Source organism: Sapajus apella, unplaced genomic scaffold, assembly GCF_009761245.1.
Source record: "Sapajus apella isolate SASKATOON/1434 unplaced genomic scaffold, GSC_monkey_1.0 scaffold13, whole genome shotgun sequence".
NCBI lineage: Eukaryota > Metazoa > Chordata > Mammalia > Primates > Cebidae > Sapajus > Sapajus apella.
Window position 1 is genome coordinate 27,839,954 of NW_022436953.1, and position 27,372 is coordinate 27,867,325.

The 27,372-nt window shown below is 49.0% G+C and overlaps 2 protein-coding genes across 4 annotated transcripts in view; both read right to left on the reverse strand.

Annotated features, from left to right (window-relative positions):
• FAM53B (family with sequence similarity 53 member B) overlaps positions 1 to 20,351 on the reverse strand; it is a 115,026-nt gene extending 94,675 nt beyond the window's left edge. Inside the window, exon 1 of one of the 2 annotated variants that reach the window (XM_032281941.1) lies at positions 20,230 to 20,351. The gene's annotated coding sequence lies outside the window, so the exon portion shown is untranslated. Of the gene's footprint in view, positions 1 to 12,790; positions 19,525 to 20,229 lie in introns of those variants that run through there. The other variant, XM_032281942.1, reaches the window with a different exon arrangement.
• EEF1AKMT2 (EEF1A lysine methyltransferase 2) overlaps positions 1 to 27,372 on the reverse strand; it is a 69,568-nt gene that overhangs the window by 9,640 nt on the left and 32,556 nt on the right. The window contains exon 7 of one of the 2 annotated variants that reach the window (XM_032281947.1): positions 24,657 to 24,992. The exons of the other annotated variant lie outside the window; for it this stretch is intronic. The gene's annotated coding sequence lies outside the window, so the exon portion shown is untranslated. Of the gene's footprint in view, positions 1 to 24,656; positions 24,993 to 27,372 lie in introns of those variants that run through there. 2 annotated transcript variants of the gene reach the window in all.

Genomic DNA, 27,372 nt, shown 5'->3' on the forward strand with positions numbered 1-27,372 from the left:
AGGCATTCCATGCCAGAGATGGGGTGAGCATACGGCTACTAGGATACTGCTAAACGACGTGTGTGACACTCTAGCAAGCGGGGATGGGGTTGGGAGTGGAGGCCCTCTTCCCAGCTTCTGGTGGAAGGAGCCCCAGGAGGGTCAGACAGGTCAGATGCCACGATGTCTGCCAGTGACAGCGCAGGACAGCCACAAGCTCTGCGCACTGGACAGCCACAAGCCGCCACCCTGCTCCCCACCTCCCATCACTCCGCTTCCCTCCACTGCCCAGAGGTCTGCCCTCCCAGAGCTGTCCTGCCTGAATAGCAGGCAAGCAAGCTGAGCTACAAGGGGCACAGGCCGGTGAGTTACTCAAGTGAACAAAGCCAGGTGACCCAGGGGATCCTGACAGGTCGTCCCAAGCCTCCCTCTTTTGTAAACGGCAGTATAAAGGTTGAAAGCTGCAAAACGGTTATTTCCATCTCCCAGTATACCAACAGCCCCTGCCCTGACCCAAGCAGCTCGCCCAGAATGCCAAGACAATACAGTGATTGTGTTCTCCCTTGGGGAATGGGAGTGGCCATACACAGCCCCATACGAGAATGTCACGATCATCTCAGACTCCAGAGTTACAAATATGTGATCAAGGCATGTGCTGGGCACGCGCTTCCCACGTGTTTTCGTGGATATGAAAGCACAAGGGCCAGTGTGCCCAGCTGCCAGGGGCTGGGAGCTGCAGAAGGCAGAGTACCGAGGCAAGGAGAAAACCACACAGAAACGCTCCATTCAGAAGCATGACTGAGTTAGTGTCCCCCAGGTTCTGAGGTGCGAGAGGAGAAATGGGAACACGCCTTGACAAAACAAAACTGAGGAAAACTGCAAAGCCAGTGACCGTCCTTCACCTGCCAGGGATTACAGCTGGAGCTAAAGACATAAGACCAGCAGTGATTTCAGGTTCACTCCACAACTAAAACCCAAAAGAGAGGAAACCACCACTAAACCGCTCAGGTGTCATCAGGTAAGGGAAAGAAGGGGCACAGCAGTTAATTCTGGGCATGGTCAAGCACCCCATTTCCCATGGGGACACTGATTTCAGGGCACCTGACAAAGGGCGTCTAGCCTGGGACTGACGGCAGTGAACGGGAAGCCTCTCGAGGCAACCCGAGCACAGGGTGACCTGCTGTCCACGCCGGCTCTGACAACTCAACCCAAACACAGCCTGGCTTTGGTGAAAATGGGTAAAAATCAACCTATCTGGGAAACCAAAACCTCAAAACTCAAAATCATCAAGGCTGCCTCTGTCAGCAGCCGGCTTCTAGGGAGAGGGGTGGAGACCGAGATGGACAGAGGATGGTGTCTGCTAGTGAAAGATTTACCTAAAGGTAGGAAATAAATGTGTCTCCAAATATCATGGTGAGAGTCTGAAGACAGTTTCCATGAAGATGGCTGTATGGAAACATAACATCTCTGGGAATCTAGGTTCAAGTTCCCAGAAAATAACAGCAGTGGGAAAATGAAAGACGAGCCTCACACGCCAGGCAGCCAAGACCACACAGACCAACCCACATCCTTGCTGGGGGGAACACTGGGCATCTGGCACCTGCTTCAGCGACATGCACTGGTTTTCCAAGCATGGACCCCAAAGCAGTAGAGAACTGCCTGGGAACTCATTAGAAATGCAAAGTCTCAGTCCCCAACCCCAGATGAACTGAATTACAAACTCTACGAGGAGGACCCAGCAACTGTGTTTAGTAAGCCCTCCAGGTTGAGTTGGGTGGTCCCTAAAGTTTGAAAAACACATTTTCAGTGGATTTGGTACCTAGAACCCTAGTAACTGGGAGGACAGTTTTGCAGATGAGAAAATTGGGATCCATAAAAGTGGAGTTTCTGGCAAAAGCCACAATGTCAGAATGGGATGGGAAGCCTACTACCCACCCCCAGCACGTCCTCTGGCCAGGCCCTGGAAATCTAAATCCACATCAAGATGATCCTTGTTCTTCTGGAGTTCCAACAGTCCCTAGAATGCACTGAAGGAGAGCAGCGGCATCATCAGAACCTTGGGGCCCCTTCTCAAGACCCTTGGCCTAGCAGCACCAGAGGCTGAACCAACCACCCAGAATGGATAAAATCAACACACAGGCCCTGACCGGCAGGTGAGAAGGAAGCGGATGAGGATGCCATGTTTCTGTGGCAAATGAAAAGAGGTGTGAAGGGCTTTCAGGCAATGGATTTCTAAGCTACATTTCTCAAATTCAGCAAACCATTTGAAATAACACTAAGACATCCAAAGGTTGACTATGCAGCAAAATATGTGAGAGAATCAGAAAGAAACAAAAAGTCACAGAATAGTTGCCACGAGAAGAGAAAAAAACAGGGTTGAGTGAAAAAGATAAATGACAGGAGGGATTCCTATTAGGTTGAAAAAATATGAAGAGAACACCTCAATTCTTTGAAAAATATTAGGTACCCTCTGGTGAATCTTTGCTTTACTTCCACTTGCTATATTGAGTCTCTGTCAAAAGAATGAGCTAGAAGAATGAGCTGAGATGCATGCTTCGTCTACCCTAGGAAATTTTTGTCTAACACCAGAAGTTATCTGCTTGGTACACAGCAGCTAGAATGCCTGTCGTGAGAATTTAAAAATTAAATCTTTATTTGAAAAAAATCACTTGCAACATCTATTAACATCCAGAAGGCACTTTTTATTTATTTACTTATTTATATTTGGAGACACGGTCTCTCGTTCTGTCACCCAGGCTGGAGGGCAGTGGTACAATATTGGCTCACTGCACCCAACTTCCGCCTCCCAGGCTCAAGCGATCTCATACCTCAGCCTCCCAGTAGCTGGGACTACAGTGCATGCCATAACACCCGGCTGGTTCTTTTATTTTCAGTAGAGATGGGTTTTCTCTATGTTGGCCAGGTTAGTCTCGAATTCCTGGGCTCAGATGATCTGCTTGCCTCAGCCTCAGGAAGGCACTTTTAGATGAGAAGATTAAACTAGGTGAAGCACCTGAGTGACTGGGGGGTGCAGGGGTACAAAATGAATCCCCAGTATCACTGGCCGATCCAAGGGGTAGAAGGGCCCCTGGGCTGAGACTGGCTCCCAAGAGATAAACGACATATTTGTACTTTCAGAGTTCCCACGAGTGCCCTCTCCAAGGAGTGGCTTATCTTTGCAAGTTTCCTAGCAGGTGGAACACGAGGTAGCGGGATTATGGTGGCAATGACCTCGGGCACTGCAAACAGCCTGGCCATTTCTACTAGTCACTGCCATTCACCATGGTTTGCCCTGTGCCAATAACCTGGAGAGCCAGAAAGTCTGAATCTGTCTTCTGAACGTCTTGTCCTCTCCAGGGATCTCAAACTCAAATGCCTTCCAGGGCCCAGTGGGAAGCATACATGAGAGAAGCATGCTGCATAGGCACCGTGATGTGCAGAGAACATGGCCGGCCCACAGTGGACAGCTCTGGCTACAGCTGTTGTGAATTGTTTGGGAAACAGGACCCAGGCCACTGTTAAAAATCTTCTGGCTTGTTAAGACAACTGAAAATCAGGACTTCTCTGCACAATCTCCTTTTTATGTTCTCAAGAAATTAAAAAATTTGTAAAGACTCATATGAGCCAAACAAATCATGTCTGAGGACCACTTCTGGGCCGTAGACCACCAGAGTGCAACTCTGGTCGAAACGATGCTGATGATTCAAACCCCTGAAAATACCAGAACAACTAAGATTCATCTTGGTTTGAAGATTCCCGTGGACTCGCTTGGCCTTAGCAATCCAGTCACACATTCTCATCAGCACCGCTCCCTGGCTCATTCAGTAAGTTAGCTGCAGGCCTGACAACGACCAGACAGCTCGGACTGTATGAAATTCCATCCACAACAAAGTAGACCCATAAAACTCCCAGCACAGACAGCAGAGGCCTGCCTTCCCAACCATGGACTTGGTGAGACCGTTGATGTGGTTTGTTCACTCGGCCGGGCCCCAAGGGAGGCTGGGGCACCCATTCCACGGAGCAAACCGAGGCATTATCCGGAGTACAGCAGAGTTGGGATCTGCCCTGCCCCCACCAGGAGAGCTCCCTCCTGGCCTCGCCCACGAGGTAGGGTAGGGAAAGAGTTTCCATGCCAAATACTTCTACCACACGCAAGTAAACCCAGCAGATGGAACAGACCATCCTGGATCCCTGACGCCTCCAGACTGCTGGCTATGGTTGGGTCATCACGAAGAGAACAGCTGCTTCCTCCATCATGACTGCTGCACAGAACAGAGGATTCTGTTTTGATGACTTCTATGCAAGATATAGAAACAAGAGGGGAGTTTCCTGCCTTTTATTTCAAAATAGCTCAGGACAAACGAAGACTTCTTGTACCATAACAGCACATTCAAAGGGAGAGCTTGATGGAGTTGGTTTCCTTGAATGTCACCCCACAGTTAGCAACCTACTGCTCTGCCCACAAGCCATGATAAAAATGTCATCAGGGAGCCATGCAGAGGAGCAAGAAATTTCTCTTTGAAACAGCAGCATGTGCACGATTGGGGACAAAACTAGGTGAGGAGAACCTGGCTTCGGAGCGCAGGGACCTGGATTTCAGGCAGGCTCTAGCCTACCACAAGCCACTCTCTCTCAGGGACACGGCTGAAGCTCAGCTCCTGCCCAGTGAAGTGAAGTTAGTCACCCCCAGCTGGCTGTGCCACAAGCAGATGATGAGAACATATGCAGGGTGCTTGGCACACAGTAGGTGCTCAGAAAACACCAGCACTCTACATACAATTTCCATTATAAATTTATTTGTGCCAGGGTTCTTTTGGGCACATGCAGTTAGTCTCCCTGAGTGCTGGGACAGCAGTGAGAAACCTGGGACAGAGCCTAATCTCAAATGATCTCACCACTCTGCTGGCTGAAGAAGGAAGACACAGGAGACCATTCCAGGAGTGGCTGGCTAGAGGCAAGCAGTGTCAAAGGTGGCAGTGGGATGGGAGGGGGACTCATAATCAAGGCTGGCCATCCAAGGTTATTCTTTTCTCCCTCTTAAAGCATGTGGGGGAAAAACTGTCCACGTACAGCCTCTTAAACACAACTTCCTCCTTGGCAGCACTTCCTTCAGGCAACTACTCTAGAGCTAAGTTGACCAGGCTTGTGTATCTGGTTTTCTTCTTTTTTTTTTTTTACTCTTGCTCAAGTCCTGAAAATTCCTCCTGGTATCTTATTCTCACATTTTACAAAGGTTTTCATCCTGATTACAGAGGGAGTGGGCATTGTCTAAAGCATGAAGATGCATGCAGACTGTACTCCTATAACCCAACATGGAGAAGCCAGCCATTCCTAACAGGAGCACTAGACTGGACTCCTGACTGTACATTTCAGAGGCTCCAGTGTAGACAGCCTGGACTACAACCAGCCGTGTGGTAACTGACACACTCAGAGCCCATCAGCATGCACGAATGTCGGGGAGATGGGGGCAGCACTGATGCAATTATGCCTGGGTCTAATGAACCGGAGATCTATGCTCTCTATAATTCCCTTCACCCCTCAAAATGACTCTGCCCCTAGTTAGCTTCCAAAGAGATTCCAATTCAGAGCATTTATGCATCAAACAAGACAAGAGCTACAGTTCAGCCCAGCTACACGCTGCTCGACACACGGCATCAGGGTTGGCAGTGGACAGCATTTTAAGGAGTAAGTCAGTGATACCAGCTAGCTGTGGGACCTAGAACTCACCTTCCTTCCTCAGGCCACACAGTAGCCATCATTTTGAAGCAGTTCCTTATCCAATGCCCATGGAAAACATGGTCATTTCATCAGACCATGAATGTCCCATGTCAGCACTGGAGGACCAATGGTATAACCCATCAGGCCCAACTGGCCTAGAACAGAACAGATCTGAATACAGGAAAATGGGGTTTCTGCAGGACCCCATTGTGTTGCATGCAAACACAACATGGGGCACTGGACATGGCAGAGCTGATGAGGCCAATGGCCCCAGTGAACCAGAAGCTGGGGTTACAAGCTGCAGAGGTGCATGGCGGGGGCCTACCAAGGGTCATAGGATTTAGGGACAATCTCTTCACTTCAGGGCCAGGTTCCCTCTGCCACAGCAGACATTCCTCCATCACCTCAGAGTCAACCAACTAATTTTCAATACTATGTTTTGGGAGCAGGAACGTCCAGTGTTTTTTCTTTCACCAGAATGCCTCCTCTGCACTGCTGGTTCTCCGAGACTTGGATTCTCCCCGCACCAGGACACAGTCTCGCACGCCCTTACCTGATGGAACACTCTGTGATGACAGCAACGTTCTGGGTCTGTGCTGTCCAACGTGAGAGGCAACCACTGCATGCGGTTATTAGGCATGTGGCTAGTGCCACCAAAGAACTGAAGTCTTCATCTCATTTAGTTTTAGTTAATTTAAACTGCCACATGTGGCTAGAGCTGACATACTGAATAGCTCAGGTCTGGAGTGCAGAGTATTCGTGTGGAGAATAGTTCAGTACATTCTTTTACTGTAGAGAGCCAGGCAATAAATATTTTAGGCTTTGCAGACCCTGTGGTCTGTAAACTCTGCTGCTGTGGTGTGAAGGCAGCCACAGACATTACCTACACAAGTGGGTGCGGCTGTGTCCCAATAAAACTTTATTTACAAATGTAGGCAGTGGGCCAGATTTAGTCATCAGGCTATAGTTTGCCAATCCTAAAGCTCGGAGTTCAAACCCCAGAACTACCACCCATGAGCTAAATGACCTTGGGCACTTTACCTTACAGAACCTTACATTCTTCATCTATAAAATGGATATAATAATAGTACTCACTTCTCAGGGTGGTTACATGAATTAGCTGAGAAGCCTAACACACAGTGGGCATTCAGAAAGTACTTGATGGACAAATGAAAACAGGAAAGTACTGGGTGCTTAGACTCACACTATCTATTTATTCCTCCTGCTCTGTTAAGTAGGCACTATAATTCCCAGTCCACAGATGAGAAAATCACAGCTTAGAGGAGGGAAGTGGCTGAACCAAAGTCAAAAGCAATCAAGCGGCAGGACTGGAACCCAGGGCCCCTTCAGACTGGTTCTGTGACCTGCTCTCACTTCTCTCCGGCTTTTCCAACTGACATCAGCCCTGCCCCACAGTCTGCCCAACTGTCTGGGCTCATTTGTACTACAATGAGAGGCTCCATTTATAAAGGAAATCATTAGAAACACAAAATCAACCTTTTTTGGTTTTTGTTTTTTTCCCTGAGACGGAGTCTCGCTCTGTCGCCAGGCTGGACAGCAGCAGCGCAATCTCAGCTCACTGGAACCTCTGCCTCCCGGGTTCAAGTGATTCTCCTGCCTCAGCCTCCTGAGTAGCTGGGACTACAGTGCCATCACACCCGGCTAATTATTTACATTTTTAGTAGAGACAGGGTTACACCATGTTAGCCAGGATGGTCTCGATCTCCTGATCTCGTGATCCACCCACCTCAGCCTCCCAAAGTGCTAGGATAACAGGTGTGGGCCACCACGCCTGGCCAAAATCGACCAATTTTTTTAAGGAATCTAAGACATTGAATTCTACTACTTCCTGTTCTAGACACTGTTCTGGAGCCCATGTCACCACCAGTAACACTGGAAGACCTCTCACGAGACGGCCCCACTGTAGCGTGCAGGGTCCCAATGAGGTGTGGCATGACTCCAAGTGAAGCTCTGGCTGTGGCCCTTCCCCACATCACCTCCAAAACTGTAAAACGCTTCCCCCTCCTTGGAGATGGGGGCCAGAGGCTCTCTGTAGTTCTTTCCAGAGGTGCAGGGGCCTTCACATGGGCTGACGCAGCTCAATTGTGAACTGAACGGTGGCTTGTTTCTTCCTGAATTTGGCATGAAGACTCGGCTCTCTCCCAAGTCTCCTCCTCCCTATATCCTCCTCCATGTCTGCCAGGATCAGCCCTGAGCAGAGGAGAGGGCGCCTGGGAATGCTGTCTTCTCCTCCAGGGCCCTAAGACACCAGTGGCTGTGACCACCACACTGGCTCCAGTAGAAATCAGGGGATAGGACAAAAACCGAGCCAAAGCTAAATCAGAGATGGGCCGCCAGCCACACAGGGAACAAGTGCCTGGGCTCCGGCTCTCACCTGTGCCTACACTCGGGGCTGAAAATTCAGCCCTGTCTCCAACAGCACCCAAAGCCCGGCCAGGCCAACAGCTGCCTCCCATAAGGGACTGTACCTGGTCCCCCAGGTTCCACTGATCCACCAGAAACGGGGCAGGGTCAGCCATGCTGAGTCATCATCTTATAAGTGCAGGGGAAGGGCTTGGCCAGGCAGGGAGCTGGCGGAACCAGAGAGCTCTTCAGGTGAGCAGATGGAAGCCACGCTGGCCATGCTCCTACATGGCAGAGGAGCATGCCACCACACCATGTCTCAAAACAATGACTTCCTTAAGTTATGTATAACACAGAAGGATTCACCCGAACCTCACATATGCTTTTAAAAATTGTTTTTTGGCTGGGCATGGTGGCTCATGCCTGTAATCCCAGCATTTTGGGAGGCGAGGCAGGTGGATCACCTGAGGTCCGGAGTTCAAGACCAGCCTGGCCAACATGGCAAAACCCTGTCTCTACTAAAAACACAAAAATTAACCAGGCATGGTGGCATGTGCCTGCAGTCCCAGCTATTCGGGAGGCTGAGGCAGGAGTATCACTTGAACCTGGGAGGCAGAGGTTGCAGTGAACCAAGATCGTGCCACTGCGCTCCAGCCTGGGTGACAGAGTGAGACTCCATCTTAAAAAAAAAAAAAAAAAAAAGTTTCTCCCTACAGCAAGTCAGAACTCACTTCCCTGTGGACTATCAGGCACTCTGGTGAGCCCAGGTGTCTGCTCCCCTCTCTGCTCCTATTTCTGCCATATCGCTCTTCCACTCCAGTTTGCTGCTCAACTTTTGGCCTATGTGGACGCAGCCAGGCCAGATCTCTGAGTTTCTTTTCTAACAGGTGAAGGCATGTGCTAACTTCCCCAGGAATTAGATGAACAGGGAGGGTTACTGTTAAACTCAAAACCATTGGGCCAGGCGTGGTGGCTTACGCCTATAATCCCAGCACTTTGGGAAGCCAAGGCAGGCGAATCACGAACTCAGGAGATCTAGACCACCCGGGCCAACATGGTGAAACCTCGTCTCTACTAAAAATACAAAAATTAGCTGGGCGTGGTGGTGGGCACCTGTAATCCTAGCTTCTCGGGAGGCTGCGGCAGAAGAATCGCCTGAACACGGGAGGTGGAGATTGCAGTGAGCCAAGACTGCACCACTGCAGTCCAGCCTGATGACAGAGTGAGACTCCGTCTCAAAAAAAAAAAAAAAGAAAACCATTTGCAGCTAACTTACTTACTTTCTTCCCCCCTCAGGAGTAAATGCAGATGAGCAAAACCCTCCCAGGCTTGGAAAAGACATCCTCCAAAGCCCAGCTGGGCGGCCAACTGCAGTTCTGCCCCCGCACAGCTCCAGGACTTTCCTTAATTCTCCTCTTCTGGGCCCAGGTCACATGCCACACAGCCAATGGGGCCTGGAATCTGGGCTGGCATCTGAGGGCGGCGGAGGCCTCAGGAGTCAGGTGACTCGGGCCCACCATTCTCGAGTGTCTGTGTCAGCAGCCTCCCCCTCCCCTCTGGCAGAGCCAAGGGGCACCGAAGCTCCTTCTCCATCACACCAGCATGGTTAGGTGCCTGCTTTTCCCTTTAAAGAAAAAACAAAGGTAGTCTGACACTGAATCGGACTGTTTCGGCTCACACAATGCCAGAACATTTTGTTCATTTTGACTTCTTGAGTTCCACTGCAGCACAGGCAAGAGGTTCTGGAAGCTCTTGGGAATCCCAACTGCCCCCGCTAAATGCGAGAGTTTTGACTAAAAATAAACAAAGATCACATCACTAAGGCGGCACTCCACGGAAATTCTCTCAGAGGCCAGCCTCGTGCTCCTCCAGGAAGGTCACTCCAAGGTCAAAAGGCGGGGCCCTGGGCAGTGTCGCCCCTAACCCTTCTACGGACTGCTGGAGAAGACCGACCCCTCCTGAGTCCTGTGCCCTCAGCAGCATTCACCTGGTGACTGCCCGACGGCCACTTAAGCTCTGCCCTCCCCCACCCCTGTGCACTCTCTCTCTCCTAGGTCACAGTGGCCTCCAAGTTGTCTGCTCCAAACTCCATCAGCACCGCCACTCCCCAGTCACTGGGCCTTTAAAACTGCAAAGCACATCCTCCCCCAGCTCCCTGCTCTTCGCCTTACACTTTACTGCCAACCTGACATAGATCAGCCCCGCTCCCCACTGAAATCTATACTCTTCTCACCCAGGCTCCAGGCCCCCAGATTCCCTGACAGTCTCATGCAGCTGTGCCTGGGCACCCCTGCTTTCCTGGTCTGAAATAGCTCCTCCTCCCCATTCTTCATCTGTCTAAACTCCTGCTCATTCCTCAAGACTCAGGTCAGCTGTCACCCCCTCCAGGAAGCCGTCCCTGCCCTCCTCCCTTCAGCTCGGTTTAAGAGACCTTCCTATGACTTCCAGAGGACAGTGGGACTCACCAGTACCTTGTGTAAACATATCTTCATTCATTTATTATGCTGTGTCTGGCACATAGTAGAAACTCAATAATCACGTGCAGTCAGGCTGTCCATAACACGAGCTATGAGCTCCTTAAAAACAGGGGGTTCAGTAGATGCATCTCGGAATTCCTCGGTGCCTGATGAAGTGTCTGACACACACAGAGGCTGTCACTCCATACTGGCTGAACTGCACTGAGCCTGGGGGCCACCGCCCTAGCAGATATGTTCTGTGCTCACCGCAGGAACGGTGACACACTCAAGGAGGACACACTGGGCGAGGATGACACACTCCATCTGGCAGGTGAATTATGCCACATCCATGAGACCAGAGGCAGCTGAGACACCTCAGAGACCTCCCTTACACAGCCCTCACTCACAAAGCTTCAGGACGTCATGGTCCTAACAGAGAGTCTGCTTCAAAACCACCCATGCCCAGCCACCTTGGGGGGTCCTCTGGAGAGGATGCTCTAGGGCCAGCCCCAGAGGGAGAGGCTGTCACAGCCTGGAGTCAGGGGGCCCCTCCCACAATCTAATAAACAGCATGAGTCTTTACACCTCATGCAGAGGTGCTCCCTCAAAGCTACCCAAAGTGCAGCCAGAAATCTCATCAGTCGAGACTGCCCATCGTGCTCACCCCCCAGGATGCCAGCCCCAGACTCATGAGGAGCAATGCTCACCAGACCCAGGGAACAGACGCGTCAGGAGTCAGAGGCCTGCACCAACAGAAGCCCGGGAGGCACAGGCTGAACCCTTCCCTCGGACCTCCAAGCCAAGGGCTCCTTTGAAAGCTTCCACAAGCTTAGATGAGCTCTTGCTCCTGCAGACACTGGGGTCAGGTTCAGGCGGTAGGCAGTAGAGGGGTCTAGAAGCAGCCAGAATCATACCCTAGGCCAAGCTGGGGGCGGGCACTCCAGCTACAGCCACATAATCCGCACCTGGAAGACGCTGACTCCAGGTGTCCAAGGCAGCTCCCCCAACGTGAGGGAAAGAGCAAGAAACAAAGGTGCCCACTGCAAAGCACCTAAAGAGAATCCAAAAGGTCGTAAGTGGGCCCCTCATTCACAGTCTAGATAGGTGTGCAACCACTAATTCCTTGGTTTCCAAAGAATTCATTCACAGAAGTATCAGTCCCAGCACATCCAAGATGGTGAGGCCACATCATAACCCATACGTGCATTTAATTTTCTATGCTTAGGAACAAAACTAAACCACTTTTGGTAAACAAAGATTTAGTTCCCTAAAGAGAAAGCTTAAAAGACTTACTAGTATCAACTCTTGTTGACAGCTACACTTCTAACTAAACTATAATGCATACTTCCAACTTTTCCTCCCAGAAAACCCTACACTATCCGAAGAGGATGCCGGAGGAGAAGAGGCTCCATCTGCCCCAGCCTGACCTGTCCAGCCAGGCCAAGCTCCAGCTGAAGCCCCTCTGCTCTGTCCTGCCTCCTGTCCTGGCCTCCCTTCAGTCCTCCCGACAGCAAGTGCTTGCCACAGGCTGCGTGAGATACTCACTAATGTTTGCTGGGCTCTAAGTGTCCCAACGTGTGGTTTCACTCAGGGCCCCAAACCTAGGGGCTGGGGTGCTGTTAGCACTGCCACACTCCAGATGAGGGAATGGAGACCAGACACACAGCCACCTGCTCAAAGGCACATGGCATGGCTGGCAAAGGGCAGACCTGGGATTTGAACCCAGGCTTCTGATTCCAAAGCTGAATGCTACTTTTGCCCTCAATGATACACAACTGGGTGTCACTTAGACTCTGCCCAACAGTGACGTCAAACAGTCCCCATTTTTCCTGCAACCACAAGACGCACCTTGCTGGCATGCAGCCGACCAAGGCTTTGCAGCAGAACCCCTGGCTGCCCAGTCACACTCATTCCCTACCTGGCATCACTCTGCAAGGCACTACGCCCATTGCAAGGGGCTTCTCAAACAAGCTCTAAACTGATCTTCCTAAAAACACTGGGAGGCAGGAGCAGCAAGATGAGAAATGAGAAGCCAAGAGAGGTTTACGGGGCAAATTCAGTCCAGCAAGCAGGCAGTCTGTGCCCACTACCTTCCAGCCAGGAAATTCAATCGTTTGACTGCCAAAGGGATTCCATGGGAGAATGGTTCCTATGGCCCGGTCCCCAGGATCATGCCACAGAGGGCCTTCCCTGCATTCTGCACTCTATCTGGAAACCGAAAACCACAGACACGTCTTTTCCCCCAGCTCAGGAGCCAGGCTCCTTCTGCTCACCCAGATCATGGAGACGGCCAGCTGCAGGGGACATCAGCTTCCCACCTCCACACATGCAGAGAAGCTGCTCCCAGCCTGCGGGCAGAACCTCCCTCCACTCCCAGGCCCACGGCCAAGGCCAATGCCAGAGCAAGGGGAATTCCAGTCAGGGCCGCAGGCCTCTCCCCGCTGGGCTTTCTCTGTCAGGGTGCTCAGGCTTCAGCCAGCGGGCAGCCTGGGCGGGCAGCCTGGGCGGGAGGGTGGCCTCTGCGGGGTGGGGGCAGGCAGCAGCAGTGGAACCTGCAAAAGCCACCTTCCTGCACAGGCACAGTCCAGCTGCCAGGACACACAATGGCCTCAGACAGGACCTGCACAGGCCCAGCTCTCCAGGAGCTCGAAGGCCCACCCACGCCCCCTCCTAGCAGTTACAGCATGGCACCCAGGCAGGAGTTGCCAGGGAGCGCCCACTGGGCAAAGCACATGTCTTACAGCAGGTACTCTCCTCCCCAGTGAGCACCGGATGGAAAAGCAGCACGGCGTGGCAGAAATAATACAGGGCTGAGGGCGGCTGGGCCAAGTTCAAACCCCAACTGCCCCTTCTCACCTGGGGTGAGCGATTCCTCCAGGCCACAATATTTTCATCAACGAAACAGGGGTCGTCCCTCAGCCACAGGTTGTGCTGAGGATCAAATGAACTAACGAAGTAAAGTGCCTGGCTCCACACTGGACACCTAGCAGATGTCCAGTCAGTGTCTGCTGAATGAATGTGGAAATTGCAGCCCTGAGGAAAATAGCAATTCTCCTCTTCTCCCCTCGCTCGGCCCAAACCCAACTCCCAACAGGGGAGAAAGAGCCCTTAGTCACTACTCACCACCACCACGACACAGATGGGCAGACTGAGACACTTTTGGCACAGAAGCCAAAACCTTCTTCATCAAGCTCACCTTCACAAGGTTTCAGCACCTTCCACTGGGGCTCAGGTGGGGGCGGATGGATAGCACGTTTTCACTTGGCTAATGAACTCTGAGCAATGATCAAGTTCACCTGCTGGTCTACGCTAAAGCAGGCATAAGGTCCCATGTCATGAGAGCACAGCAGTAGGGCAGGGACTCAGGAGACAGAGGCTGCACCTTCGAGAACTGGCTACATGACCCTGGGAGATTCGCCTCACCTCTTAAGGCCTGGACCTCTCTTCTAGAAGCTGACATCAGCAGACCCAAGAAGCTCTCACTCTCCAAGGCCCTCGGCCATTCTAAACACAAGTCTATGAAATGTAATCCTGAGTATGCTCACAGGAAGACAGGCTCTGAGCTGTTAGGGACAACCAGGTGCCTGAGAGTGACATTCACGGCCAACCTGGGTGAAAAAGACTCACCACTCACAGAGAGTTGCCAGGATATGCCTGAGAACCAAACTGCATCTTTCCTCCCCTGAGCCCCAGGGGGGCACGATGTGCCAAACCCCCAGAAGGAACAAGACCACTAGGACAGCAGGGAGGCAGGGGCTGCAGGAGAACGGCCCTGAAAGCACAGCCTGAGTAAAATCCGCCCCTTCAATCTGGAAAGAAGGTGGTTCAGAGGGACTGTGCTGAACGCTGGCCCAGCAGAAACAGAATGACCTGGATGATGCCAAGCAGACACTTCCCCTCGGGATGGGCCTTTCAGACACCACTTCACCAAGACCTAGCAGCAGCGGCAGAAAATCCCCACGGGTTTGCTCCGCTCTTGAATAGGGAAGCCCCCAGTCTCCTGCTACGGAATAGGGAGACTAAGGGACGACCCCTGGGTATGCATGGGGTCTATTACCGCCTCACTCCTCAGTCTTGGATGCACAAGAGAATCAACTCAGGAACTTTAAAGATACCAATGCTGGGGTGCTGCCTCCTCTCTCCAAGACTGTGATGTAATTGGTCCCGAATGCAGCCTCGGCATCTGAGTTTTTTTTCAACCTTCCCAGGTGACTCTAATGTGCAGCCAAGGTTCAGAACCACTCCTCTAGCTTCTAGAAGTTCAGAGCACAGGGGCCCCAGAACTCTCCTGCAAACTCTTCAGGGGCAGAAAGGACAGCATGTCCAGCCAGGCAGGCCTTGCTAGAGATGGGTCTCCTTATTCTTCCTTCAAAACACGCACACACTCACACCCCAGAACCAACCTGCAAAGAACCTGTTTCTGTCTGAAACAGAATGCAGGGCTGCTGCCCAGCCCTGGCTGAGGCGGACCAAGTTCAGTTACGCTGGAGGATATACAATTGTGTTCAGTTACTTGATTACTTCAGGCATGTAAACAAAATGTGATATTGTACAAACCTGGAGCAGCAAACACCACATCATAATTTACTTCGAGACATCTGAATTACAAATGTAAAAAAAAAAAAAAAAAGTTGGAAATGCTTTCAAGAATCTCTTTGAATGGAAAATGGAATCTGAATAAATGTGATTTACTTCCTGTTTCCCCCAGAAGGCCAATGGAAATATTTTCTTGTGAATCTGCCTTTTCTGAGATTGAGGCAAAACATCTCAGCCTCCCAGGCTATGGCACTGCCTTTGGTCCTATAGTACATACAGATTTCAATCACTCCAAAAAAAAAAAAAAAAAAAGTAGCCATTGGAAAGGGGAGTGGAGAGGAAAAAGCAGTTAAAAGTTCTAGGTTTTCCTGTGTTGTTAACAAGACTAAACAAAATGTATGCTTTGAGATAAAACAGAACCCAGTGCCTCTATCTTGTGAACACAACCCGGTGTAGGGAAAGCAAGCAGGCTCTGAAGGGCTAGAACTCCTGCCTGGATTTCTGCCTTCCAGCTATGTGGCCTCGGGCCAGCTCCCTGGCCTCTCTGAGCCTCAGCTATAACTGCAGATTTGCTTTGAGAATCAGAGCGTACGCAAAGCCCCAGCCCGGGGTGGGCCTTCAACAACCAGTGGGTGCTCCTATTCTTCTGTGAACAATCTGCACCCATTTCAGCTAAATCCTTGGGAATCACATTATAGCAGCACAGGGGAAGAATCTGTTTCTTTGTTTAATGAGAGAACAGAAAGAGTGGGTGGAGAAGTCAGGAGTCAGTCTGCCACAGCACTCTGGGGTCAAATGGGCTGTTTACCAACATGATTTGCTTTCACCCTCCTGAGAGTGGCACTGTGGAAAGAGTCCTTCCCGAGATCACAGATGCCCAAGAGGCAATGTGGTTTCCATGCTATTCCAGCGTGGTCTGGCCAAGCTGTCCCCCATCCCCCCACGCAAAAGGCAGCTTCCCCGCGCAGCCCCCACAGCAGGAGAGACGGAGAAGCATTAAAGAAGCGGGGGTGCCTGTCACACTTCTCTGTAACCCCTGACGTGATGTGAAATTCTACAAGGTAGACCCTTTGAAATGCAAAATCTTCCAGAGTCCTTCAAATGTGTTTGTATTTTCTCGGGTTCCTAAGGCTGCTTTCAGATCCACCCATCAGCATTTCCCCTCTCAATCAACCCACATTTAACAAAAAAAAAAAAAAAAAAAAAAGAAAGAAAAGGAAAGAAAAACCCAAGGACGTCTCTCAAGTATCTCCAATCACCGCGAGGGGAAGAAAAGAGCATCTTGTCGTCCTTGCATCACTCCGAGACACCCCGAAGCCAAGTTTCCTCTGCAAGATTTCCTCCCATCACTCCGTCGCTCAGGATCTTAGAGAACTGTCCTAGATAAGAATCTGAGTTCCCCCCAACCCAAGTTCGGTAAGACAGGCACCAACAAAACCACGACCTGAAATACATGAACCCCAAATCTTGCCCCCAAACCCTGTGCACAGGAGGTTTGGATGAAGCATCAAAGAAGTTACCTTAAAACAAAGTTGTTTGGCAAAGAAAAATACTTCACTGCAAGAACCACCCTAGGGAACGGTAAATTGCTTTTGAATATGGACTTTTCAGTGGCGCAGTCATTAATCATGTTAATGTCAACTTCGCTACAACAAAAATTTTCTAAGCAAGTCTCAGGGCACATCAGCATATCTAAGCCTCTGGGTTTGTTTCCAAAGTTCACCTCCCGGCAGGCGATGAAACTGCTGTTAATGGGGTTGGCTATTACAGTGCCGTCCCCAACCTTGGGCCATAATAAAGGTGACTCAGCCATCCAAAAAGAACCCTCAAAGTTAGGCAGGATACAAACAAATTATCAGAGAGTCAATGATTTTGGAAAGTGTATTCACTGGACAAGTTTAAAGAGAAACTCTCCCTGGATGATGGGACGGACATTTCAGGAGTCGTCGAGGGAGAACAATCAGCACTCCTCCCAGCACTCAAGTCCCTGGTCAGACCCTGTTTGGTAGAGTGGAGAAGAGGGCGGCAGCCGGACAAGGCAGGGAGGAGGAGAGTCCAGCAGAGCTAAGCTTCCCCGAGCCCCACCAGCCCCGGCCATGTGCTTCGCGTTGGCAACAAACCGGTTCTTTCAAGAGAGGAGGAGTCTGACAAAAAGGACAGCTGCAGCAAAGCAGAAGCTGAGGGTGAAAACCTCTCCAAAGCCCTGAGCTTGGGATTCTCCCCTGAAGTTAAACAAAACAAACCACCCCTGGGGTTTGCAAGGACTAGTTAATCTATTAGTCTCCCCCTTGCTGGATCAATTAAAGAGAGTCCCTCCACATCTGGTTTCCATCGAAAACCGAAACGTGTATTATCAGCATATTACATAACAAATTACGCCTGCAGGTTTCTTTTATTACACATCCGAGAGGTGTGCATGGTGGCGGTAACGATGGGGGTTGTGTTGATCTGAGTATTTGCTTATTTCAGTCTTTTTACTTAAGGTCAAGAACAAAAAGTTTTCCATACAGTGCGCAATTTAACGGCAGAAAGTGACGATGCCCAGATAAAACATCAACTGAACAATCCGAAGGTGGGCCTAGAGCTCAGTCCTCAGGGCTCAGGGCATTGAGCAGTGGGTGAGAAGGGTGTGCTTTTTAAAAGAGCTCTGCAGCGTCCCCTGCTGCCAGCTCCTAATATTCAAACACAGCTCTCCTCTCCGGCCTCCAGAAGGGGAGGAGAGCAGGCTGGCCCTTCCTGAGCTTCAATGAGGGGTCAGGCGCCTGCTCACTGGACCTGCTTAAAGGAACCCAAGCCCACTAGGCTTCAACAGAACGGGGGGATGGGGAGGCTAGGGGACAGTGAGGGAATCAACAAGCGGGAAGGGAAAGAGCCCAGGAAATATAACAGGGCTTCCCATAAAATGTCAAGGAAGCCTAACCACCATGACAACAATAAGGTATCATGAAGCTCGTTCCAAAAAAACTTTATGAAACTTCCAAAATGTTATGTGCAACATACCCTAAGTTGAAAAGAGAAGGGAGAAACTGATTTAAAACATTATGAACGAAGGCAGTGATGTTCTACTTTGTCCTGAGAAGACTGGAACATTCAAGTCCACTTCTGCAGCAGCGAGGTTGCTAGTTTCTATTTAAAATTGATAGTAAAATGGCTGCACATGAATCTCACCTTCTCAAAAAAATAGGAAGTTGTTGGGCAAATATTTTTTAATTCAAATCGCCTCGTTCTCTGAAGGCACGTTTGAAGAAAAAAATACAGGCCTTCCCCAAGCCTCTCCTTAACTAGATTCTAACCTGAAAAAGGGCCTGGAAGCTGGATCGGCACACTCCCAGGTGGCATGATGGGTGACAGCCAAGTGCAGACACAGAGTCAAGGGCTACCAACCCTGATCCAAACCTTCCCACTGAATGGGACTATCAGTTGGGACAAGTAGCTGTTTATGTAGTCCACAGCCAAAGAGGAAAAAAAAACCCTGCAGACCTGCGATTCAGTATCAAACTGTAACTGACACAAGTTACTCTTAAGTAGATGCATTTAAATGAAACCAAAGCCTGGCCTAATAAGGAACACTGAGTTTCACCTGGTTGGCTAACGCCATTCCTTCCCAAGTCCTCAAACCAGGTGGCATCTTTTAAACGAGTCCAGGATCTGGAGCAAGGAGGAATCTCCCTGCCAGCCGGTGGGGACTGCTGGGAACACATATGCTAGCATGTCATTTGGAAGTCTGCTAATATGTTGTAAGCAGCACAAGACGCTTGCCTGGCTTCCCAGGCCAATAAACAATGCCATTCCAACTCCTCAGCAGTCAATAGGAAACAGTCCCTTTTCTCTACCATCCAACAATTCAACAAACATTTGTTCCTGTTGAACAACCGTCAGCCTGGCTCCATCTGCACCCGCTCCTACGAGGCGAGCGCGGCGGCAAAGGCGGCGGCACAAATGCCCACCCCAGGCTCCCGGACCCGGAATGCAATCCACTCCGGGGGCCACTTTCCTACCACCACCGAGTCCGGAGACTGTACCGCATGGAAGACTCGGAGTGTGGCCTATAGGAGGCAGAATCCCATTCATCAAACGCTGCAAAGAGCTTTTCTTTGTTCACCATCGTCCTAAGTACAGTACGTGTTAATGAGCCCGGGCGGTCAGATGGAAGAAGCTCGGCTTCAGGGGGTGTCCGAACGCGAGAGACCCGGGCAAACCAGTCCGCGCGATTCGTAGCTGCTGCGGCGCCCCGGCCCAGACCACGAGCATTGTTCCCCAAGTCCGAAGACCGGGGTGGAGAGCTGGGGGCTGGGACGTGGGGGTTCGGGGGGGGGCGAGAACACACTTGGGACAACACCAACCGCAAACCCTCCCCGGATTCTGGGTGTCCTCGCTTCTTTCGTCTCTGCCCCCACCAGGGGAAACCCTGAGCTGGGAACCCGACTCCCACGGGCTTGCAAAATCCAAGACTGGCAAAAATGTGACTGGACCAGTGTGCCTGTGCCGGACGGCCCTTCTCGCCATGTGCAAAAGCCACGCCGGCGCGGACGCCCCCACTCCGCAAGCCCCAGCCGTGGCCACCCCTCGGGCTTCCCCGCCCGGGACAGAACGCCCCCCTCAGCCCCATCCTGACCGCTCCGGACAGTCCAGCAGCAGTGGCGCCCGCCGCCTCGCGCCCGCATCCCGGGGGTGGCGGGTGCAAACTTCCGCGAACAAAAGAGTTGCCTGCAAACGATGCGGGAACTTCGGGGCGAAATGGGGCCGCCCGGCTCCCGAGGCTCTGCGCCTCCGCCGCAGCGGCGAGTCCGGGCTCAAGCCAAGACGCGGAGAGGACACCCCTGGGCGCAGCCGTCCCAGCGCCAGCCCGCCCTGGCCTGGGGAGCTTAGACTTTTCCGCCGCAGCCAGGCTGGTTCGTCCCCATGCCTGTGCTCTGACAAGTCCCACGCCTGCAATCAGGGGTGAGACTGAGCGCCCAGAGAAACCGCCCGACCTAACCCCAACGCGAAATAAGGCAGAAAATAAGGAAACCAGCAACATTAGGAAAAAAGAAAAAAAAAAAGGCAAGCCCATTGCGCACGCAAGCTGGGCTCCCTCCAGCCGGCGGCCGGGACGCACACGGCCCGGACCTCGCCCGGGGCCAGCCCCCCGGCCACCGCTGCCGCCGCCGCCGCCGCCCGGCCCCGGGTCGCTTACTGTGCGCGGCGGGGCGCTCCGGGCGCGGACCCCGCGCAGTCACCGCCAGCGCTCGCCAAGTCGTCCGGGCTGCCCGCCGCGCGTCCACCGCGCGCACGCTCGCTTGCCGGCGCCGAGCGCTTTGTACGAGCGGCTCCCGGAGAGGAGGAAATCGACTTGTCACTTCCTGAAGTGTTTGCAACTCGTCCTTTTAACCTGCCCCGGCCAGGCCGCCCGCGCCCGCCGCCGCCGCGGGGCCGCCCGACCGCGGCTGCGTGAACTCGGCCCGGCGCTCAGCGGGCGGCGTCGCGGGCCCGGGTGCTCGGCGCGGCGGCGGCGTGCAGGAGCCAGGCGGCGTGCGGCGGCGTGCGGCGGCGGGCGAGTGTGCAGTGCGCGCAGCCGCCAGTGGGCGGGGAGTGGGGGGTTCGCGGCGCGCCACTGGCGGGGCTAGAGGGCGTCCTGCGGGCTCAGCCGCGCGCCGCGCTCCCGCCTGCGAAACCCCGGGACGCGGGAAGTGGCCCCGGGCCTGGGCCGCGCCACAGCGGCTGCCCGGGCCCCGCGCCAGGGGCCCTACGGGCTTCTCTCCCCGCCCCCCGCACGAGCCGGGATGAAAACGCTGGGCCGCCTAGGCTTCAGGCGTCCAAGCTTCCGGGTTGTTAGGTGCCGAGGTTCAAAAGAAACGATCACTTCAGTGCCTTGCAGGACAGGGGGCTGGCGGGTGGGGTGGGGGGGGACTTGAAGTGTTGTCACAGTTTGGAAAAATAAAGCGCAAGTTTCCTAACTCGGGGCGCTGATCAAAATGAAGGAATGTGTACTTCAGAAGCCACATCCAAAATACATGCAACTGGCGAAGGAAGGATTTGTGGTTGCTAAGCAGAGGCAGAGCATGTTTAGTTCTGTAACTTAGGATGTTGACTTAAGTTCAGGAATGTAACCCTGATAGAATAAGCAGAGTATTTTCATTGTGCTGCTCACCTGGGGGAGGGGATTGTTTTCCTTGTGAAGTGAAGCCCTAGATTTCCCATTACTCCTTCCTACTGGTGTATGTTATTTTATTGACCTTGTATCCAAAAAGCGATTTTTAAAGAGAAGGTTTTTAAAAATTCCCTATGCCTGTTTTGTGTTCTCCTTTGCCAAAAAAACAAAACACCTCATTACTTTACATGGATTGTGTCTGCGCCATTTGAATGGTTCTATTCATAAATCAGGAAACTTTTTCTGTTGCTTCTAGGAACATTTAATTGGTTTTAATCCAATGTTTCAATCCCAGTATCAAACATAAATGAACAATTAACTTCTTGAGCTTTGTGCACTTGGGAAACTATTACATTTCATGGCTATTGTTAAAATACTTCAGAATATCATCACACTGGACCCATTCTTTTCAGGAAAGCATAAACTGACATCTCCTTTCATACTACAGCTCACTCCACTGAGTTCTGCTGCATGATTAGAATGGACAGCAATCAGTGGAAAGGATGTGAGTCTATTCATTTCAAGTTACATGATGTGGGATAGAGTCAGTTCATCCTAAGAAAGCCAAAATGAACTAATATACACAGTGCAGAATACTAAGATATTGATATCCTTATCCATATTCATTGCTTTTTAAAAATGCATTAAGGACCAATCTTGAAAGTAGCAAGAACCAAGAACCGATGATGAACAAAAGGTGGCCCAGGGAATAATCTGAGAATGTTGCTACGCTTAACGGAAAGACTCAGTGTTTCCCTAAAGCCATCTATCTGATGTCACAGAATCACCTCAGCCTTTGAGAGCTTTAAGGACAGAGTTTAATTTACTAACTTTTTATTAGGAAGCCTAGAGTGACTCCTGCTGGCAAACATTCAGTTTATTCCTACAATTACTAGTTCATCAGGTCAACTTAAAAAACAAGATGCAGGGTCCCAAGCCTGGAAACAATTATTACAACCATTATTCTTGTTGCTTTCAGGATGATCTGCGTTTCACATTCCAAGGATGGTGGTCATGGCCAGTTCCTCTGCAGTAACACCTCCTCTGCAACTTAAAGCAGCCTGTTTTTCTGGTTCTGAGGCTTTCTTGAGGCTGTCTAGAACTAATATACTTGCTTAAGAAGTTATGCTACTAAACAATGAATAGTTACTTCTCATTTTCTAGATCTGTATCTCCAAAAGCTAAAAATATATACATACATTAAGACCTGTGTCACACAACTTTCCATACTATAGGCTCTTCCCACATGATATAATAATCCTACAGCTATATTATAAAACACCCTCATTTCTTAGTGCTCAGCTCCATAGTTCTTTACTATGAAAAACTTTTACCCAAAAGGTAGAGTTCTGCTCAATTCAGAAGAGTAGATAAAAACGTAGAACTCTGGATTTAAAGCTGTGTAAAAGCTGCAAAGGGGCAGGGGCACAGATTGTCTACCTTTTTTAAATCTGAAATAGTGGAAACCAAATCAAAACCAGATTTTGCACACAACCAGACACCTAAACACAAATTCATAGGCCAATTTAGGAATAAATCCATAAATAATCTATTACTTATAACTTTTCCATTATCATCAACCAACGCTGACCTGATTAAGGCAGAGAACACCCTGGGAAATATAAAATGCAGGGATCACTTGCAGTCTTTTTTTTTTTTGAGGCAGAGTTTTGCTCTGTTGCCAGGTGCCAGGCTGGAGTGCAGTGGCACGATCTTGGCTCACTGCAACCTCCGCCTCCCAGGTTCAAGCAATTCTCCTGCTTCAGCCTCCCAAGTAGCTGGGACTATAGGCAAATGCCACCATGCCCAGCTAATTTTTGTATTTTAGTAGAGACGGGGTTTCACTATGTTGGCTAGGATGGTCTCTATCTCTTGACCTCAGGATCTGTCCACCTCGACCTCCTAAAGTGTTGGGATTACAGGCATGAGCCACCATGCCCAGCCCTACTTGTAGTCTTTTACTTCAAGACCAATATATGACAGCCCAGCGCCGTGGCGGGCCGTCATATATTGGTCTTGAAGTAAAACTAAATCATAGCACTTTGGAAGGCCGAGGCAGACAGATCACTTGAGGTCAGGAGTTTGAGACTAGCTTGGCCAAGAAAGTGAAACCCCATCTCTACTAAAAATACAAAAATTAGCCAGGCATGGTGGTGGGCACCTGTAATCCCAGCTACTCAGGAGGCTGAGGCAAGAGAATCACTTGAACCTGAGAGGCAGAGGTTGCAGTGAGCCAAGAGTGCACCATTGCACTCCAACCTGGGCGGAAAAAAAATATATATGAAAACCAGGGATAAAACACAGCAATCCTAGTTCCCCCAAAGGGAGACTACCAAATAGAGGCACACTTATGTGTAAGGTATGCATCACATTTCCACTCAAAACTGCCTGGAAGATATAAACTGAATATCGTTCTATATTATACAGCTCTCCTATTGCAAGTTTAAAGTTCTTAAGCAACAGGAGACAATAAGGGTGTGTTTTATTAAGGGTGTAACCAACTATAACTTGTATCAACAAGCTAATAAAAGTATTCACCTAAGCACATTTGTGCAGGGAGAGTAAAGGTTGGGTTTTGATATGCACTAAGGAGTTTCCTAGGTAGTTAGTGGGTGTTTTATTTTTATGCCTTTAGAAGCAGATAAATGACATTCAAAGAAAGAGCTGAGCTTTGAGGCTTGAGCAAGTACCAGCAAATGTTCCGTTTTTCCCATCAAATCTATCTCTATGTATGGTTATAAAAAGAGCTCACCACTAAAAAAAATTATAAACTGGTTTGAGAGAATAACACACTATTCTTTTTAGACTAACAAGTGAACTAAACAAACGTCAAATGTTATACACTGGACCCAACAGCAGTACGCAGATGCACGTGTATTCACCCCTTTATTTGGCTTCCAAAAGCCACTGCCTCTTTGTCACAACCCTTGTATTAAAAGCCAGTCATTCACATTTCACACTGTTCTTTCTACATTTGAAAAGATCTTTTTTAAAGCAGAACCTTTTAAAATTGCTTATAATAAATTATGGGAAGACAGACATCACCAACTCCACCTTAAATATTTTCAAAAAGATTGGTGACTAGAAATATGTTAGCAAAATATACTTATTTGGAAAATATAAGAAGTTTCTGGTTATAGATGGAAATAAAAAATTGGAACCTACAATGGGGGCAAATTTTCATGTCTTACTCAGAAAACAAAGTTCTGTAAATTTTCCCACATCTTTTTCCAGCTACAACTAATAACCCTACCTACATTAGCATGTAGGGATCGCATGACGCATTAATCCTTCTGTTCTTTCCTTCCCGTCTTTTTATCCACTGAAGAAAATAAGAAATGAATTATAGCTCTGGCTGGAATCATGTATGTGTGTATATACATACATATATACATGATATATACACACACACACTCACCATTTTAAAGAAGTATTTGGTTCCTGAGGACAAAATTACTCTTTGATCCAAGAACTAAATAAAACAAATTTATTTTCATTGAAAAATAACCTCAGCAATGAATTTAATAAAACCAATCTCACTCCTTTGATACAAAATAAGAGTTGAAAGCAGCTTGAAGAGGAGTGACTACTGAGATCAGCGCATGTGAAGCCACACAGCTTTGTAACTGACTGTCTAGCACCATTGAGGTTCGAAAGCATGCCAGCTGGGCCAGCATTGTGCACCACAAAGTATGGGTTGTGAGCCTAAGTCCTGAGCACAAACCCTGCTTTCCGAGTTGGCAGGTGCTGAAAACACAGCAAATGTCACGCTTGCAACTCACTGGATGGAAGAGCTCTGGTAAAGTAAGCTAAAAAGAACAGAGTAACAGTTAAAACTTATTTCAACTTCATATTATCTTTTTTTTTTCAAAGTTAATAGTAGCTACAAGAAAACACAACCATGAATAACAATTATGTATGGTAAATAAAAAGCTTTAAAAAAAAAAAGTGTAATATTGCTTATACCCATTACTGGAGATGATAGTAAAAAAAAAAAAAAAAAAGTGTAATAAAGGCTTTTCACTATCTACATTCAAAGTAAATGGCATATGTAAAACTTACTAAAGCTATTTTATTATTCTAATACTAAGGTTCAAAAGCATAATCCCTAATCAGTTTATGATCTTACATGAAGTAGATTCTAATTGTTATCATTATAACATGGTAGTTCTCTAGTTTGCTTTAGTTACCCCACCAAAAACATATCTAAAAATAAACTACAGTATTTTCATATTGCTATATTATAAATCGCATTTAATCTACAAAATATTTTAACTGTAGACCAGGCTAAATGTTTATGTTACCATCTTCAAACGAAACCATTCCAACTTTTTTTTCTCAAATATTCTTTAGTGGAATTCACATTCAGTATTTGAGACACAAGCTCAAAACTTAATTTTTCTCTTGTCAACTATCTGCCATAAGTCATTGCCTCAAGAAAAATCTGTTTTTAATTCATCCCTAGTGATATGCTCAAAGCTACTGCTCTCCTGCCTTTCCCCCTAAAAATGAAACTGAGTAAATTTTATTTTCATTAGGTAAAAAGGAAACTAAAACTAGATACAGTTGGTGATTTCACAGAGCTTAAAAACCCAATCTAAAGGCTCAATCCTTTGGATTTAAAATGTCAAGAAAAGAAATCAGTCTCTAGTTCTAAAGGGTAGAACATTCCTGGGAGCAGTATGAAAAGAACAGTTAGCCTATATACTAGCCTATGAATTTCTTTTTTTTTTTTTTTGAGACGGAGTTTTCGCTCTTGTTACCCAGGCTGGAGTGCAATGGCGCGATCTCGGCTCACCGCAACCTCCGTCTCCTGGGTTCAGGCAATTCTCCTGCCTCAGCCTCCTGGGTAGCTGGGATTACAGGCACGCGCCACCATGCCCAGCCAATTTTTTTTGTATTTTTAGTAGAGACGGGGTTTCACCATATTGACCAGGATGGTCTCGATCTCTTGACCTCGTGATCCACCCGCCTCGGCCTCCCAAAGTGCTGGGATTACAGGCTTGAGCCACCGCGCCCGGCCTAGCCTATGAATTTCTTAACTCTCCTCAGCAGTTCATCGATCTATTATTTTAACCAAAAGCAAAGATCTTTTGTTTGAATTCATACCCATGAATGTTCTGAGAGAAACTAGCTTGCTGATTCTCTATGTGTGCAACCTGCAGCTATAGTTTAACTAGACCTAAAACACAAAAGAATTGATATGAATGAGAAGTTGGCTTGCTATTCTAATTACTAGCTTACAACTTCTCTGAACTTTTGCAAAGGACAAAAACGAAACAAAACAAAAACACCTTGATTAAAAGCAGGTGAGTCAACCACTGTACTGTTAAACTACCTAATGTGACACTTTGATTATGTTCTGTCCTAACGAAGTACATCATATCATATTGACCTCAACTCTGTATAACTTTCTTAAAATGGTTCAAAGACTACAACGCTCTAGAATTAACTAGAGAAAGCAATATGGCTATGGCCAACATATCTACAGTCATTATACTAAGCCTTCTAGACATTGAGATATTCATGTAACCACCAATTCGAAGGTTAAAGAAATAAACCTGAAAAACCAAATGTATTCTTTTTCTGTTTTTTGGAGGCAGGGTCTCGTTCTGTTGCCCAGACTGGAATACAGGGGCACAATCTCGGCTCACTGCAACCTCTGCCTCCTGGGTTTAAACAATTCTCCTGCCTCAGCCTCCCAAGTAGCTGGGACTACAAGCACACACCACCATGCCTGGCTAATTTTTTGTATTTCAGTAGAGATGGGGTTTTACCATGTTGCTAAGGCTGGTCTCAAACTCCTGAGCTCAGGCAATCCACCTACCTCAGCCTCCCAAGGTGCCAGGATAACAGGTGTGAACCACCGCGTCTGGCCAAACCAAATGTTTAGAGTAGCATAAACAACTGATTCACCATACTTTTTATACACTACACTGGTCTTAGTTCTAAACTAAGGACAAATCAGATAAACTAAAGTATTACTCAACATTAAACTTGAAAATGTCACTGTGAATGGCACTGTAAACTTAAAGCAAAGAAAATAAACCTGAGTCACTGATCAAGGAAATCAAATCTGGATGATGTAAGGTAGAAATCAAGTATAAAATCTTAGCTCACTGCTTCCTAAATGGCCAATACAAGACCCAAATCCAGTTCAACACTTTCATTAAACCTAATTCTACCAGC